Source organism: Passer domesticus, chromosome 3 (genome assembly GCF_036417665.1).
Source record: "Passer domesticus isolate bPasDom1 chromosome 3, bPasDom1.hap1, whole genome shotgun sequence".
Lineage (NCBI taxonomy): Eukaryota > Metazoa > Chordata > Aves > Passeriformes > Passeridae > Passer > Passer domesticus.
This window is the reverse complement of record NC_087476.1, coordinates 56,717,729-56,733,091: the sequence shown is the minus strand read 5'-3', so window position 1 is coordinate 56,733,091 and position 15,363 is coordinate 56,717,729. Positions and strand designations below refer to the sequence as shown.

At 40.8% G+C, this 15,363-nt stretch overlaps 2 long non-coding RNA genes across 3 annotated transcripts in view; both read left to right on the top strand.

Annotated features, from left to right (window-relative positions):
* Positions 1-2,175, top strand: part of LOC135296646 (uncharacterized) — a 29,289-nt gene extending 27,114 nt beyond the window's left edge. For both annotated transcript variants that reach the window (XR_010358677.1, XR_010358676.1), the window contains one exon: positions 255-2,175. This is a non-coding gene — a long non-coding RNA (uncharacterized LOC135296646). The remainder of the gene's footprint in view (positions 1-254) is intronic.
* A 5,179-nt stretch (positions 2,176-7,354) lies between these two features.
* On the top strand, positions 7,355-14,376 carry LOC135296647 (uncharacterized). Its single transcript, XR_010358678.1, has 3 exons — positions 7,355-8,004; positions 8,115-8,229; positions 13,606-14,376. It is a non-coding gene; the product is annotated as an uncharacterized LOC135296647 (long non-coding RNA).
* Positions 14,377-15,363: the final 987 nt, after the last annotated feature.

The following is a 15,363-nucleotide window of genomic DNA, read 5'->3' as shown; positions in this document are numbered from 1 at the left end:
ACAAGGACAAGATCCTTGTGCTTTAAAAAGTCTTGTCTGTTCAGTTTTTGCCCTATTACTACAATTCAGGGAGCCAGAGGACTGTTTAGACACAGGTAGTCTTGGTCTTGCTTTGATTTATATATATTTGGAGAATTTAACTTCTAGACATGTAGCAAGTAGCTGGAAGGAACACTGAGAACTTAAATGTCTCCAAGCCCAGGGATGGGGTCCTGAGGAGACAAGACAACAGACAGACTCTTTTGTTCTTTCAGTGCAGGGTGAAAGAAAAGTCACATGCTTCATCCCTTCAAATTAACACAGGAAAACCATCTCACTAAACTGCACATCTTCCTATTTCTGAGGCAAAGCAGAAGAATATGAGAGAACAGAAACAATGGAAATGGCAACAAATGAATAAATTTTATGCTGACATAAGGCCTAGACTTCAGAAGTGTTTACTCCATCCTTAAATCCTTCAGCTTTCATCCTGATCCTCTCCCATATTTTACCTAGTGGAGGCCAGCTGTATGGAGTGAAATAGAGCAGCAACCTGCACACAGAAATTCATCAAGTCCTGTCACACATCAGCTCTTTCTGCAGAATTGTCTGGTAATGTTTAATTGTCAAAAAACTCTTAACTGCAAAAACATTAACTTAAGTGCAGTTTCTTATTCTGACACTGAACCTTGGCCAAGTGATTAATGCTCATAGCCATAGGAGGTTGTTTCTGTCACAGGAAGCTTTTAAAAACATGACAGATAATAAACCAAAGAATATGACAGAAAAGAACCAAGAAAACAAAATGAAAGAAGCAAACACATAATTTAGAAACTGTAACACTGTTCTTTAAGTTTTGGTTAAAACTTTATTCTCTGCATTAAAAAATTATAGTTCAAAATTTGCTTGACCTTTTTTGTAGCAAAGTGTGAAGTGTTCATGATCCTCCTGGCTCATGTATATTATAAACTTGGCACGTGTCCTTTTGAAAGAGTGAGCTTTCCTCCAGAAAATATTTTCCATTGGTTGCTGTAAATATAATATTGTTAGTCAGTCTCCTCAGACATAAAAACCTGGTCTTATGATGTATGTTGAAACTATTAGGATAGAATAGGAAACCAGATGGATTTTTTCCTCAGAACAGTTGAAGCTGAACTGAGGTGATTATTATTGCTGTTAGTCTCTTCACAACTTGCCAATCTCCTGAAGTGGGAGATTTTCTGTAGTGACCACAGCAGTAGATGGACATCACTGACTGCAGCAAATCTAACTGACATCAGTCACTTTATGCAAACTCAGTTACTTTACATAACTATGCTAAAAAAATTCACAACTAATTTGCTGCAACATTCTCTCTCCTTTGGCCACAATGACATGATTTCTTTTTAAATCTGGCACGCACGTGTCACTATGAGACAGCAGAAAAGTGAACTCTGTCATTGTGATTATCTGTTGTCTGGCTTCTTTCATGTGCAGAAGTTTTTATCCACAGTCTCCTGTCTGTTTTCAAAAGTCAAAGACAAAACCACAAGGATTGTGTTAGACATGTCTTGCTGTAAAGAAAGCCAGTGGTATCCTGAGCTGCATTAGGAGGAGTGTTGCCAGCTTGGTGAGGGAGATGATCACCACTGGTGGATCCCTACTTGGACTGCTGGATCCAGTTCTGGGGTCCCCAGTACAGAAAAGACATTGACACACCTGAGAGAGTCCAGTGAAGGGCTACAAAGATAACTGAGGAATGAGAGCATCTCTCCTGTGAGGAAAGTTTGGAGATTTGGAACTGTTCAACCTAGAGAAGAGCAAATTCAATGGGTCCCTAATATAATATAGCTCAATATATATTAATGCCTGAAGGAGGATGTAAAGAGGATGGAGCCTGGCTTTTTTCAGTGGTGACCAATGACAGAACAAGAAGAAATGGGCAGAAACTCAAATAATGGAGACGCCATCTGAACATCAGGAAACATTTTTCTGTTCTGAAGATGACTGAGCACTGGCACATATTGGCCAGAGAGATTGTAAAGACTCCCTCCTTGAAGACATTAAAAAGCCATTTGGACATGATGTAACTAACTCTAGAAGACTGCTTGAGCAGAGGGTTTGGACCAGATGACCTCCAGAGGTCCTTTCCAACCTCAGCCATTCTGTGTTAAGGAAACGATGAAGAAACAGAAACTGCATTTCGCGTCTTCAGTGAGATGTTGAAAACATAACTAAATTTATCAACTGTCTGCATTAATACATGGATATCAAGTCTAAAGAATAGTCCCTTTCCTTTCCTTTCCTTTCCTTTCCTTTCCTTTCCTTTCCTTTCCTTTCCTTTCCTTTCCTTTCCTTTCCTTTCCTTTCCTTTCCTTTCCTTTCCTTTCCTTTCCTTTCCTTTCCTTTCCTTTCCTTTCCTTTCCTTTCCTTTCCTTTCCTTTCCCTTTCCCTTTCCCTTTCCCTTTCCCTTTCCCTTTCCCTTTCCCTTTCCCTTTCCCTTTCCCTTTCCCTTTCCCTTTCCCTTTCCCTTTCCCTTTCCCTTTCCCTTTCCCTTTCCCTTTCCCTTTCCCTTTCCCTTTCCCTTTCCCTTTCCCTTTCCCTTTCCCTTTCCCTTTCCCTTTCCCTTTCCCTTTCCCTTTCCCTTTCCCTTTCCCTTTCCCTTTCCCTTTCCCTTTCCCTTTCCCTTTCCCTTTCCCTTTCCCTTTCCTTCTTCTTTCCTTCTCTTTCACCTAACTCCCTCTCTGTCTTCCTCTCTGTCTCATTCTCTCTCTCTTTATCTTTTTGCATATGTTGAAAAGAAACTTCCTGAAAAGTTTCCTGACACTCCATCAAAAAAATCACAGGGAGAATCCACTGGTCTTCTTTTCCCTGTTTCACTGTGCCCTGATATTTATCTCCTATCAGACTGTTGTACTGTCCCATGGAGACCACAGTTAACTTTGGCAGACTTGTATCAGTGACTCAGTCTGCCCTGGCCCCAAATCAGACTAGAAACAGGAATGTGAGTCCCCTAAATTAGAAATGATAAAATGATGAAAATGAAGAAAGGAAAAGGGTTAAAAATATTTATTTTGGGTAGGAGTCAGAAAAGCCTCTGACCTTGACCTCTTTGGTTACTGCAGAGGACACTGTACTCAACCCAGTTATGAGATACAGCTGAAATGCAATGTAAAAGTGATTCCAAATATCTGTTGCCAGGAAGCAGATGACACACTAAATTGCTCAGTAGATTGAGTACTTAATTCAGTGATTTCCTGCTGCAAGGGTTGCCAGTATACAGCCATTTTGTCTTTTTTGGCAAGGCAGCTGCTTTTGGACGGCTGTCTCCAGTAGTCTTTCCTATGCTTCCTGTTGTAGGAAGGCCTGTTTCCTGCCACGAGATTTCTGATTAGGCTCTGCACTATTTTTGTCTGCAAAATGCCTGTGTAGCAGGTTGCTTCTCTGCATTTGATACTGATTTGTGGGAAGTGAAGCCAGATCACAGTCTGGCCACAATAGAGCATCCAAATCCTTTGAGAAATCTAAAAAAAAAAAATGCTGTCTCTCAACTGAAAAGAACTGATGCTTAATGTAACATTCAGAGGTACAATGGAGATCCAAGTATTTATTTTTGTAGTGAAGTTTCACTCTGTTTGTTTCTTTTGGTATTGGAAACCAGGGCCTATCAGCTTCACATTGTGGTTTTCAAAGCATCTCTGAAGGTTAGTTTTCCTCCTCTAATGTTCAGAGGATCTCCTGGTCCAGGTTCTCTGTATCTCTGTAGGGATAAAGATGTTTGCCATCTCCTGCTCAGTATATTGTAGGCTTATTTTTTTTTTTCTGCTGGTGCGGGGGGAGGGGGAAGAATAAAGTCCTTTTGATATGGGAGTGTGTGCTCAGTGTCAGGTATTAAAAAGGAGTAAAAAACCTTTTATCCCTCTCCTTAAGACACAATACTGAGGTCTGAACAATCTGAGATAGTATTGCTTGAGTCTCTGAGATATTTCTACTACACAGTTACAAATGGCAAGAAATAAAAAAAGGCTTTGGCTTGACTGCTGATGGTAACATGGACATAGGAGGGGAATTGTAAAAAAAAAAAATTTACTTGAAATTTACTTTCATTCACACATTTTGTAAATATACTTTAGTCCACCCATGTTGGAAAGTTTAGTACATGGCTGGCCACAATTCCCTTGTAAACTGAACAACTGTCATGGAGCTCAGAGGACTTCAGCAAAGTCCTCTTCAATATATAAAACCACAATAAGACAAAACTGGGAGAAACTAAACCAACAAAAGATTGAAGGTACTCAATTGAAGGTACACAGGTACCCAATTGCTGCAGCTGACTGCAGGATAAGGGTCCTTGATATCAAAGGCAGAGAGAAAACAGTTCAAGAGGGCTTTTTGTTTCTCTTATGAATTGCTCTTCAGTCCAGATCCTTCTTCTCTATGCAGTCATGCACGCCTGCTTGCTCTTAACCTCATGTTTTCCATATTTTGATGAGGACATAGATGCTGACTTCATGACACTGGGGTTCATGTTGACTTGGCTTTCTAATGCAGGAAAGCAAGGTACTCTTTGCCCTCAATTGCAGCACAGTGCATTCTTTCTCTAGGTTTCTTCCTTCTTCCAACCATTCACTTTTGTTTTTTGTTTGTTTTCATAGAATCACAGAATTGTTAAGGTTGGAAAAGACCTTCAAGGTCACTGGGTCCAGCCTTTGACCAAACACCACCATGCCAAATAAAGCATAGCAATAAGTGCCATGTCCACCCATTTCTTGAACACTGCCAGGAGTGGTGACTCCAGTGCCTCTCTGGACAGCTTGTTCCCATGCTTAACTACCCTTTCAGTGAAAAAGTTCTTCCTGATGTCCAGTCTGAAACTCCCCTGGAAGAGCTTAAAGCAATTTCCTTGTCCTGTCACTGGTTGCCTGGCAGAAGATGCCCACCCAACCTGGCTACTACCTCCTTTCAGGCAGTTGTAGAGATTATTCAGATCCCTGGGAGCCTCCTTTTTCCAGGCTAAACACCCCCCAGCTCCCTCAGCTGCTCCTCATATGATGTATTCTCTTGACCCTTCACCAGCTCCATTGCCTTTCTCTGGACTCACTCCAGCATCCCACTGTCATTCCTGTTGTGAGGGCCCCAGCTGGATGCAGGATTTGAGGTGTGGCCTCACCAGTGTGGAGTACAGGGGGACAATCTCTGCCCTGGTGCTGCTGGCAGCACTATTGCTGATCCAGGCCAAGATGACATTGGCCGCCTGGGCACACGCTGGCTCGTGTTCAGCTGCTGTTGACCAGCACTCCCAGGTCCTTTTCCAAGGGGCAGCTTTCCAGCCACTCTTCCCACAGCCTGTAGTGCTGCACTGGCTTGTTGTGATCCTAGTGCAGGACCTGGCAGTAGGCCTTGCCCCGTGGATCCAGCCTGTCCAGGTCCCTCTGCGCAGCCTTCCTGCCCTCCGGCAGATCAACACTCCTGAAGAACCTAGTATTGTCTTCTAATTTACTGAGGGTGCCCACAATCCCCTTGTCCAAATCATTGATTAACGTATTAAATAGGCCTGTCCCCAATGCTGTTTGCTCATTATTATTTTTCTTCATCCTCTTATTGAGAATTCCAGCCTCTTTTTGCTTTGCCATACCTCATCTCCCTTCGCTTTCCAGCTCAGACGATGGAAAAATACAATTCTTTTCTGGGTGCAAACCTACATGAAAGAATTCTAAATTTTCTTCAAAAAAATATGAGGAAATTAACCTTAACAGTCCTTATCTGATATTTTAATAAATGAGAGGCTTAAGCAGAGGCCAAGAAATTTGAAGTTAATTTGAGACTGATCTAGACTGTTGTTGCTGTGGGAAATTGGTGCTGTTCTCTGGCCCTGGTGAAGCCCTGCCTTAATTTTAGCTTTCCTGAAGCCTTTATGATGTCTGCAGCATTGACTTAGACAGTTTTGTTGTTTAAATATAAATATTGTCTCTTGCACACCTTTGTTACTCCAACCTATTTTTGTCAAGAAAGGATTAGGTTGTGTTTCAGGACGGTCTAGTGCAGTCACAGCCTGAGAGTCCCCGTGTTGCTGTCAGGAGCACACAGACACAGAGCACGCACACTCAGTGATTTGTACTAACTGCTAGGATGCAGCCTTGTGGTTTTTCTCCACAAGTCCAAGCCTGTTGCTGCTCCTGCCTTTGCAGCTGTCTGAGGGCAGCATGACCTGGACTGCTAACAGCAGACGTTCTCAGCTGTGATAGTCTGTGATAGTCTTTTAGTGAAAAGATGTTGTCTTTGTAATGTAAATAAAATGCTTATACATTAGAGATTTGAGTGTATATTCTTCTAGGATGAGGTTCCTTGAAAAAAGAGCTAAAAATATATGCAATAAATTACTCCAGGGAGTCAAAAGGTAAACAGCAACCTTCTTTGCCATATGTCGTAGCTATGAGCCCAATGTACTATATATGAAGAATACAATAAGGCCTCTGCATTTATTCTGGTATTTGGAAGAGCAGACCCCAAAAAGGGGTTCTAAGCTGTAAACTCTTAGATCAGCTGCAGAAGTCACCGTGCTTCCTGTCTGATAAATTAGAAATTACTTTCTTACTTTTTTCTGCTCTGATGTTCTAAAGTTCTGCTTTAATGGCAACATTGCTGAGGCAAAGGAGGTTGAGCATAAAGCATCCTTTTTGGTATGTTGCTAGTTTCTTGGACAGTAGGTATTTGTTACTGACTGGTCATGATTCCCACCTGCTTTCTTGTTATATCACTTACCCCCTGAATCATATCCCCTTGCCAGCTGTGCTTTGTGGGTTGGTCAGAAATCCTGTAAAGTCTTTGTCCCTTCTCCCTCATCGACTCCAAAAGGAGAGTGCTCCATAGGCTTGGGAAATATGGGCATTGCTGTTGGGGGAGAGGAGCTGTCAGGGAATTTAGGGCATGTGTTTTTTTGAGCTACCAATGTGCTGTTAGCACACAAACATCAGGATATATGTTTTCCCAGCAAGAGCTGCGTGTTGTCCAGTTGATCCATCCTATACTATATGAAGAAGGTTTGAGTAAGATTACTGACAGTAGCAGAGACATTTCCCTTGTAAACTGAATGACTGTCATGGAGCTCAGAGGACTTCAGCAAAGTCCTCTTTGATATATAAAACCACAATAAGACAAAACTGGGAGAAACTAAACCAACAAAAGATTGAAGGGCCATGAACATTTATCTGGCTTGGGAAGAGTGTATTATGAAGAAGGCAGTTGTTCTTACTTGCCAGAGAGGAAGAAGGCAACAGGGTAAAATTGCTGAAATGACTTAGTGAAATTGTGAGAGGAAAAATACAGCCTCCTGAGTCAACTGAGTGCTCTTGCTTGGGAGTACAGTCCTATACTAAGCAGCAATCAATATTTTCTGTTTGCTACCTTCCTATGCCTGTCTAATCTCTGCTGCTATCTTAGGTTTGGCTTTCATTTCCCCTCCTATCCATCTCTATTAACGTCACCAGCATCCACCTGCAGCTATGTCAATGTTAGCTCTAGCAGCAGTGTGCTCATTAGAGTAAACTACAAACTACCTGCTACACAGCCAAGGCCAGCTCTGCAAAAAATGTTAATCAGAAACACTTTAGGAGTCATGGATTTTATCCCCTGGTTCAGGAAAATGGATCAGTGGCTGCCTCCTAAGTGACCCATGACAAGACAGTTTGATAAGTGTCATCTCCTCACCTAAATTTTGACCTTTCATCTAAAGATAGAGTTAATATGGTTAAGTGAAGTGAGGTCAGTGTGACAGTGCAACAGCAGGGGTTTCCACTTTCTTTTTTAAATAAATGCAAGGCTGAAAGTTTCTGCCTTCTTCTCCACATGTCCTTCAGAACCACCAGTCTTGGAATTTCCTGCAGGTTTTTTTCTCCCTCCTGTTGCCTTCCTCCCTCTATACCCTCTGTTGCCTGACAACTCAGAGCTACTATGTCCTTATTTTGTCACAGCCCAGTCCTGACCTCTTGAAGAACAGATCATGATATTTGTGCTCTGTTTTTGATGTTGGTCACTGATACAGCCAAAGTAGGTCTCAGTTTGGGTGTGGGCTGATAGCACTGTGGCTACTTGGCACTAATTGTCCTGGTAGAAACTCATGCCATAGATATGAAATGGTGGATTCTTACTTCACTTAGGAGACATGTTGTGCACAGCTGTGGTTGGTGAAGAACTTGTACACATGCTGGTGTTTTGCAGTAGCAAACAGGCAAAGGAATTGCAGCTAGTGCTTTGATTGACATGGCTAAACAGGTAGGTGTTTCTGTTTTCAATAACAAAATCCTGTGCAATTCAAAGACAAACTGATTTTCTGTGCTTCTGAGCAGAAATGACAACTGTATCTTTTCTGCTTCAGAGAAAATATTTTCTGTGGATCTCTAGATTCACAGTTGTATCCAAATTATGAGACTTCTACTATTTAACAGTAGCTTCTGGACTTGAATTTTATAACCTCTGTGCTGGAACAAAACAAGTTTAAAAAATTCCAATATTTGTAACAGAATGAATAAAAACTATAATTCCTTCTGCAAAACAAACAAACAAACAAACCAAAAACACTTAAACCAAACAACCTTATCAATATTTTAAAGAATAAATGCAAAACAAGAACAAATATTTTGATGAAAAAAACATGCAAAACCATGTTGTGTTAATCAGTATTTTCTGCTTGCTGCCTTTGCAGACTTGGTACCTGCCAATATCTCAAGCTTTGCTTACATATACACTCTTATTCTTTCTCATTAACGTCACTAATGTCTACTTGAATTCCTTGCAAGCAGAAAGACAAAGTCAGTGTGCACTGAGTGCAAAGAGTACTTGTCACCATGGCTAAGTGTTAACGTAAATCAGGAGAGTTAATATGTAAGCTTATCTGTTGGCTCCAAATGTGAACGAAGTCCTAGCTGAAATACTGCTGCAGATCAACTTGCCCACTTCTTGCATATTGCCAAAACACAGAGGAAGCAAAGAATTTTGCCACTTGATGCTATTTATTCTTTTTTTTCAATGAAAGGTCATATATAACCCACATTGCTTTCTCTCTTCCTAGCCTTCAGAGGCTGAGGAGCTCTGGCAGTCACAGCAGAACAGGCATTTCTTCAGAAAAAGTAAAGAGGAAATCTTTTCTTGGGTGTTAATGGGCTGCCAAAGGACAGCAGAGAAACCTGGATTGTAGGCATGCATATTGTAAATGGTGTGAGAGAGTTTATTCTTCTGTGCAGCCCACTGGGCTTTGAGAGTAGGAACATTTACTCCAAGAACTGACTTTAAGGGAATTGTATCACCCTTGATCACAGTGTGATGTGTTTCTTACTGGCCTCAATGTATGTCTTTAGAGACCTAAAAGTAAATATTTGTATGTATTTTATGTAATTATAACAGTGTCAGAACCTCAATTTCATTTTTTCCTCAAGAAAAAGCATTTTTTATAGCAGAAATCACAGGTCCTTTAAATATACGTTTCTGTTCTGGGTGCCATAATTAATAGTTGAGAACCCCTGTTATTAATGAACTGGGTGAAGCATCTAGTGCTGGGAGGCAGGGGAGGGAGGAAGCAATGCAGGCAGCACTGAAGCAGGGCAGTGAATGCTCAAGGGGCAGCTGCAGTGCCTACAAAGCATTTTAATATGGGCCACAACAAAACCTGGGTACACAGGGCAGGCTAGGAACCCAGCGACACTCTTCAGCTCTGGCTTAAACAAATGGGAAGGGTTGGGAAAGATCATCTTCAGGTGGGAGAGAACACATGGCAGATCCAGGGCTGCTGACATCAAGCTGTCTGCCAGGGTCAGCAGAGAGCTAGGAGAGGACACTGCTCCAGTAGCTCTGGAGAGGATGCTGTGACCTCTGGGGCTGCCTGCAGCTGAGGGAGCTGAACATGAACAAAACCTCAGGGTCTCAGACAGACTGGTGTGGCAAAGATCTGGCAGGACAGGACCAGACCTAGGAAATGCAAGATCTTTCTGCCCAGTTCTCTGGTTAGTTGTGACATAAATAATAGTTAGTGTAGGCATGATTAAAAAGTGGCATTTTAAAAAGGAATCCTGATGTGTAGATCAGAAAATGGCATTCAATTATTTTTGTTTTAAACATACTTTTTCTCCCATGGTACTTTTTTATCACTGCTAGGTAACTTATCACAGGCTTTCTGGTTGACACTGATATGTGTTTAATCAAGTCAAAGCATAATTTCAATGAATTTTAAACATCCTCTTTTTCTCTCTTTCCTCCTGGCCTTGTAAAAAGTTGCACAAAGATTACAGATTAACATAAGGAAAAGTGCAGGAAGATGTTCGATCCACTGTGAACTAATGTTGAATGGTAGCTGAGTTTTTTAGAAATCAGGGGAGATTATATAGCTATTCACATAATTGATAATCTCCAGCTTTCCTTAGACCTGTGAAAAAAGATAGGTGCCCAGCATAACTTTTTTTCCTCTTTAGATGTAAATAAAAATAATGGTCTTAGTGATAAGGAACGTAAGTCTCCAGTGAGTAAATCTTAACAATGATGTTGTTCTGTTTGTACCATTAACTTTTGTCCTTCAGAGTTGTGCAACCAGTACTGGGACTCTGGCATTTCGATTTTGCATTGAAGCACTCATTCTCTTTTGCAAAACTTAGCTCACATTTAAAAGTGAATTAATTTTCTTCCAGTACCGCAATAAATCATTTTCCCCCAAACATCAATAAGCCAATGCTTTTTAAAGAGCAAAGAGAAATATTTATGACAGATCAAACAAAGAAAATGCTTAAAGATTAGAAAGTGAAACAGCTGGTTTAAGAATTTATAGTGACATACTTTTTGTATTTTTCTTGTTGTATCATGAGTAATTGCTTATCCCCAAGGTGTGCGTGTTAGAAAGTTGGACAGTTATTTGGGACCTTAGAGAAAAAGACAAACCATTCAAAGGTTCCTTGGGAGCTCTCCCAAGCCAGATGGGAGAGGTCTCTTCCCAACTCCTTTACACATAAAATAAAATCACATACTCTGATCCATGGATAAATATACATGGACTTTAAATATTGTTTTAAAGCAGTGGGTGATTTGAGATCACTAGCTGGACTGCACTCTGGAAGAGAGTAAGAGTGTGACACAGTCACCTATCTTTCTCATCTCAAGGGGGACACTGAATTCTCAAAAGCAAAGATGGTGCTACTTCTTCCCAGCTGAAATGCCTGTTACCAGTTTAACAGGATAGTAAACCAGTAGAGTCAAAGGCTTACCAGGACAACATCTGGGCCATTCATGAAATGCAGATAAAGCCAGTGCCACACGATTCTGTTTCTTAGAGGAAGGCACTGCCAACAAGATATATTCAGATGAGCTTTTTATTGCCTGTAACTCTGCCTTGGGTTATGTCACCCAAGCTGACAGGGAGCTTGAGCTGTTTTGTTTTTCAAATGACATCTCTAAGCACTAATTACATATTTTGCAAGCCATATATTATATTTCTAACTCTATGACTTGTGCTCTGTACGCAAATCTTAGAACTTACTCTACCTATGCCATACTTCTCCATCTTTGATCTGTCCAGGTTGCAACTCTCCACTCCCACAAAAAATTGTGTTGGCAGGAGGAAATGAGCATTTCTATCTTTTGGTCAGGGAGGTGTTTCTGAGGAATATGGGTGTAATGCGGTAGGAAAGTGGCTGGTTTGGCTTTTATTTGTTGTCCATGCAGCAGGATTGAGTCCATGTTGTGTTCCTTAAGCAGTGTAGTGTTCCACAATGTAGTGTAGATTTTGGGTATGGAATATAGAAAAGAGACAAACATAGGCAGGAAAGTTAATTCTGGTGACATGCGGGTCAGACTGCCACACACACATTGAATTTTACACACATGTGTATTTACATTTAAGCTGATTGCATGAAACATAACAAAACATATTACACGACACCATAGGTATCATGTCACTCCAAGATTTAGCCAAAAGCAAGAAATATCTTCTGCACACCTCCTGAAATCTTAAGAGAACCTTTTATTGTTCCAATCAAGCTACTAATTTTGATCTTTAAAAGCTGCTACATTATTGTTTTTCAGCTACTTTGTCTCTATGAAATCAGTATATGACAATGACAAGCATTGCTGATTTTATTGCCTCAGGACAGAGTTGACCACTCTCATCATAAAGAGTCAGTCTGGATTTCTTCTGTTGCTTGCAGCATTCCTTTTGCTGTTTATTCAGATATCAAAAATTAAAGAAGAGGGGCAAAGTATTAATTGCTTTCTGCACAGTTGGTAAGGAAGTACAAACAGCAAAAAGATCTTTCCCAGACATCCTGCTAGGTAATTGGCCACCCACAACTGCAGTCCTGCTTAAGGTCTTCCCTCCTACCTCTGTTGAATCAAAGAAACAGGACAGCAGGATGTGTATTTCTAGTTACAATCAACACATATCATCTCTGCTGCCAGTGAGAGGTAGAAACACATGGAAAACAACTTCTGCTCAGGCATTAGGCTCAGGCTGTAGTGCATGGGGTAAGCTGGAAGAAATATTTCTGTCTAGGACCTAGTGTCACTCCACTTGATGGAAACAGCTTCAGAACTTTATTGAGACTGCCTGCCTCATTGCGCTCAGCACTCCCCATTAAATAAGGGGGAAGCAGACCTATTTGTACAGGAGGCCAAGGATTCAAAATCCAGCTGGGTATTAACAGCTATGCAAGTGGCTGACTGAATGACCTGTCTGGGAAAAGTAGAGGTTTCTGCTTCTAGCTGCTCCTTATTCCCCACTAAATGAAGTCTGAGGCATCCTTGTCACTTCATTTATACACTTAGTCACCATAGTAACCAATAAAGTTCAGACTAAATTCCATAGAACTGGTAAAACTTAAATGAAACAAAGAAAACAAAGAAATCCTTTGCATTCCAGATGCTTTACAGTTTCTGTGTGTTTGTAAAAGCAAAATAATCCCTTAACACTGAAAATAGTAGTTAAGGCCTTTGCTTTAGTTTTGACCCAATCTGGAACATACTGTGATCATTCTGGGGTTACCCTTTTTTTTTTGTTGTTTTTAATAAGTGTTCAGCAGTCCTACTTATGTACAATAAACAGTGGTGGTAGGTGCATTAAAACCCAGGCATAGTTTCTGTCACAGGCCTTTTACAGCCTGAATTATAAAGGGAGGAGCAGACATGGAAGTACAGTTGAACAAACAAGTAGACACAGCAACTTCCTTTTATAGGCTATATAGTTTGCAAGAAAGGGTTTTCAGGAGAATCCTGAAGAGGGAAGATTTGCACAAGTTTGTGGGGTGATTTCCAAGATGTGGGAACAAGTTTGGAAACATAACTCCTAGGTTTCATAACCTGCTAGATACAGTTTTTGAATAGAAGAGTCATCAAGTGAGTAATTAATGAGACATGGTCCTCAAGACAACTGTATCACACAAACACTGAGATGGGAAGTGTCCTCTTGAGGTCATCTAGTCTAAAACCCTGTTCAAGCAGAGTCAGTGAGAGTAGTTTTCTCAGGGTGATGTCCGGGTGGGTTTTGAACATCTCCAGGAATGTCTCCACAGGTTGCCTCCACCAGAGACAACCAGTTCAGACACAGAATAAGAAATTTTTTTCTAATGTTTGAATGAATTTTCTTGTATTTCATTATGTTTTCCTATCACTTGATAGTGCTGAGAAGAGTCTGAGAAGAGGTGTGATCGTCTGTGAAATGCTACAAAGATAAAAGAACATGTCTCTATTTCTATGTTAGAGGAAAAGAATGGTGAAATGTATCTCAGATGAACACAGGTCGTAGAACAGCAAGCTGTATGAATAGAAATGAGTGGAACAAGAAATACCTGTCCATGGCAGGATTCTAATGTGGGATGTGAAAACTACTGAGATGTGAGAACTCAGAAACCAAGAGGTTGGCTACGTGAATAGACTGAAAGACTATCCCTTAGGAAGCAGTCTGGAACACATGGCAGAAATGCATGTTAGCTTTTGATCAATCTGATATAAATCAAGTTGTGAATGAACTTGCATATTCTTCTGCTATGAAAAAAATCCACTATATAAACTGAAGATGGATGTTTGGATCCAGCTCCATGATCTGACATGGCAGAGCTGCAGGATCTCTGACATGCAGTCTTCAGTTCACTGACTGCTCACAGACCAAGTCACTTTGGCTTGCTGTTTCTAGCTTGCCAATGAATTGTTGCACTGCCTCTTGCATCAAAAACAGCCTGTGAGCATACTCTAGGAAACCAGATGCCTTCAGGTTACTTCCTTCCTATCCTGGGATGTGTGTCAGCTTCACGTGGTATACTTTAACATCTTGAACACCTGGGTGTATTAAAATCTGAGATAAATTTAAGATTAAACTAGCATCAACACTATTCATATATATGTATATGTATATGTATGTCTGAGTATTTGTAAATATATACATACATGTTGATGAGTGTAACAACGTATTACATATTAAAATAACTTTTACATATTGAAATATATTTTTGAGATATTCTTATCTTGGTATTCATGAAACTCATTAGGCTCTTTTGACATAATTTCTTTATTATCCTCACTCCCAAGTTGCTTTTAAATGCAACCTATTTTCTTTCTATACTGCTATTTAGCTGATTTATTATAACTCATCTTCTTTTTCCTGGAAGTTGCTGATCAAGGGCTAAAGTACTAAAAAAGGTGAAGGTAAGAATGTCTCCCCAACACAGGATTTCAGTAATTTTCTTTAAGTGATACTTTCATTGTAGACAACTTTCTGTGTAGGGAAGGGAAGGGAAGGGAAGGGAAGGGAAGGGAAGGGAAGGGAAGGGAAGGGAAGGGAAGGGAAGGGAAGGGAAGGGAAGGGAAGGGAAGGGAAGGGAAGGGAAGGGAAGGGAAGGGAAGGGAAGGGAAGGGAAGGTGTACTGAAGAGGCCCCTGAATTAGACCATCTACATGGATGAGACAGGTTTTTCCCCTAGTTTCCATGAGAAGAGTCACTGTCACATTTTCAAACTCTTTGTTAGTTGCTGAGCAGCTGGTCTGCAGACCCAAATGAAATGGCACAGCCGTGTCTGATGAGCTGCTCTGTTCAATCTGATCTGCTCAGTGCCCACATGACCTCTGGCAGGTTATCAAGGTGCTCTTCATGTAACCAGAATCTGAAGTGAAATGTACCCAGGGCTGCAGATCTTCATAAGCAATACTTCCAGCGGGAGTTTAAATATCACCAGAGGAACTGTGAAATCAAGTAAACAAACAGGTAAAAACACCTCAAATTCAGCATATGCCTGTCAGAGCAGAAAAAAAAGTTGGGTCCACAAATCTCTAGTATAGTGGGTATGTAAGCTGTTATACTGCACTGAATGAGATTTTTTTCCTATTGCCGTTTCATAAAACCCTGTTTTGACTGTTGTGAAAAGTAGTTAAGTGCAGTAGCCTC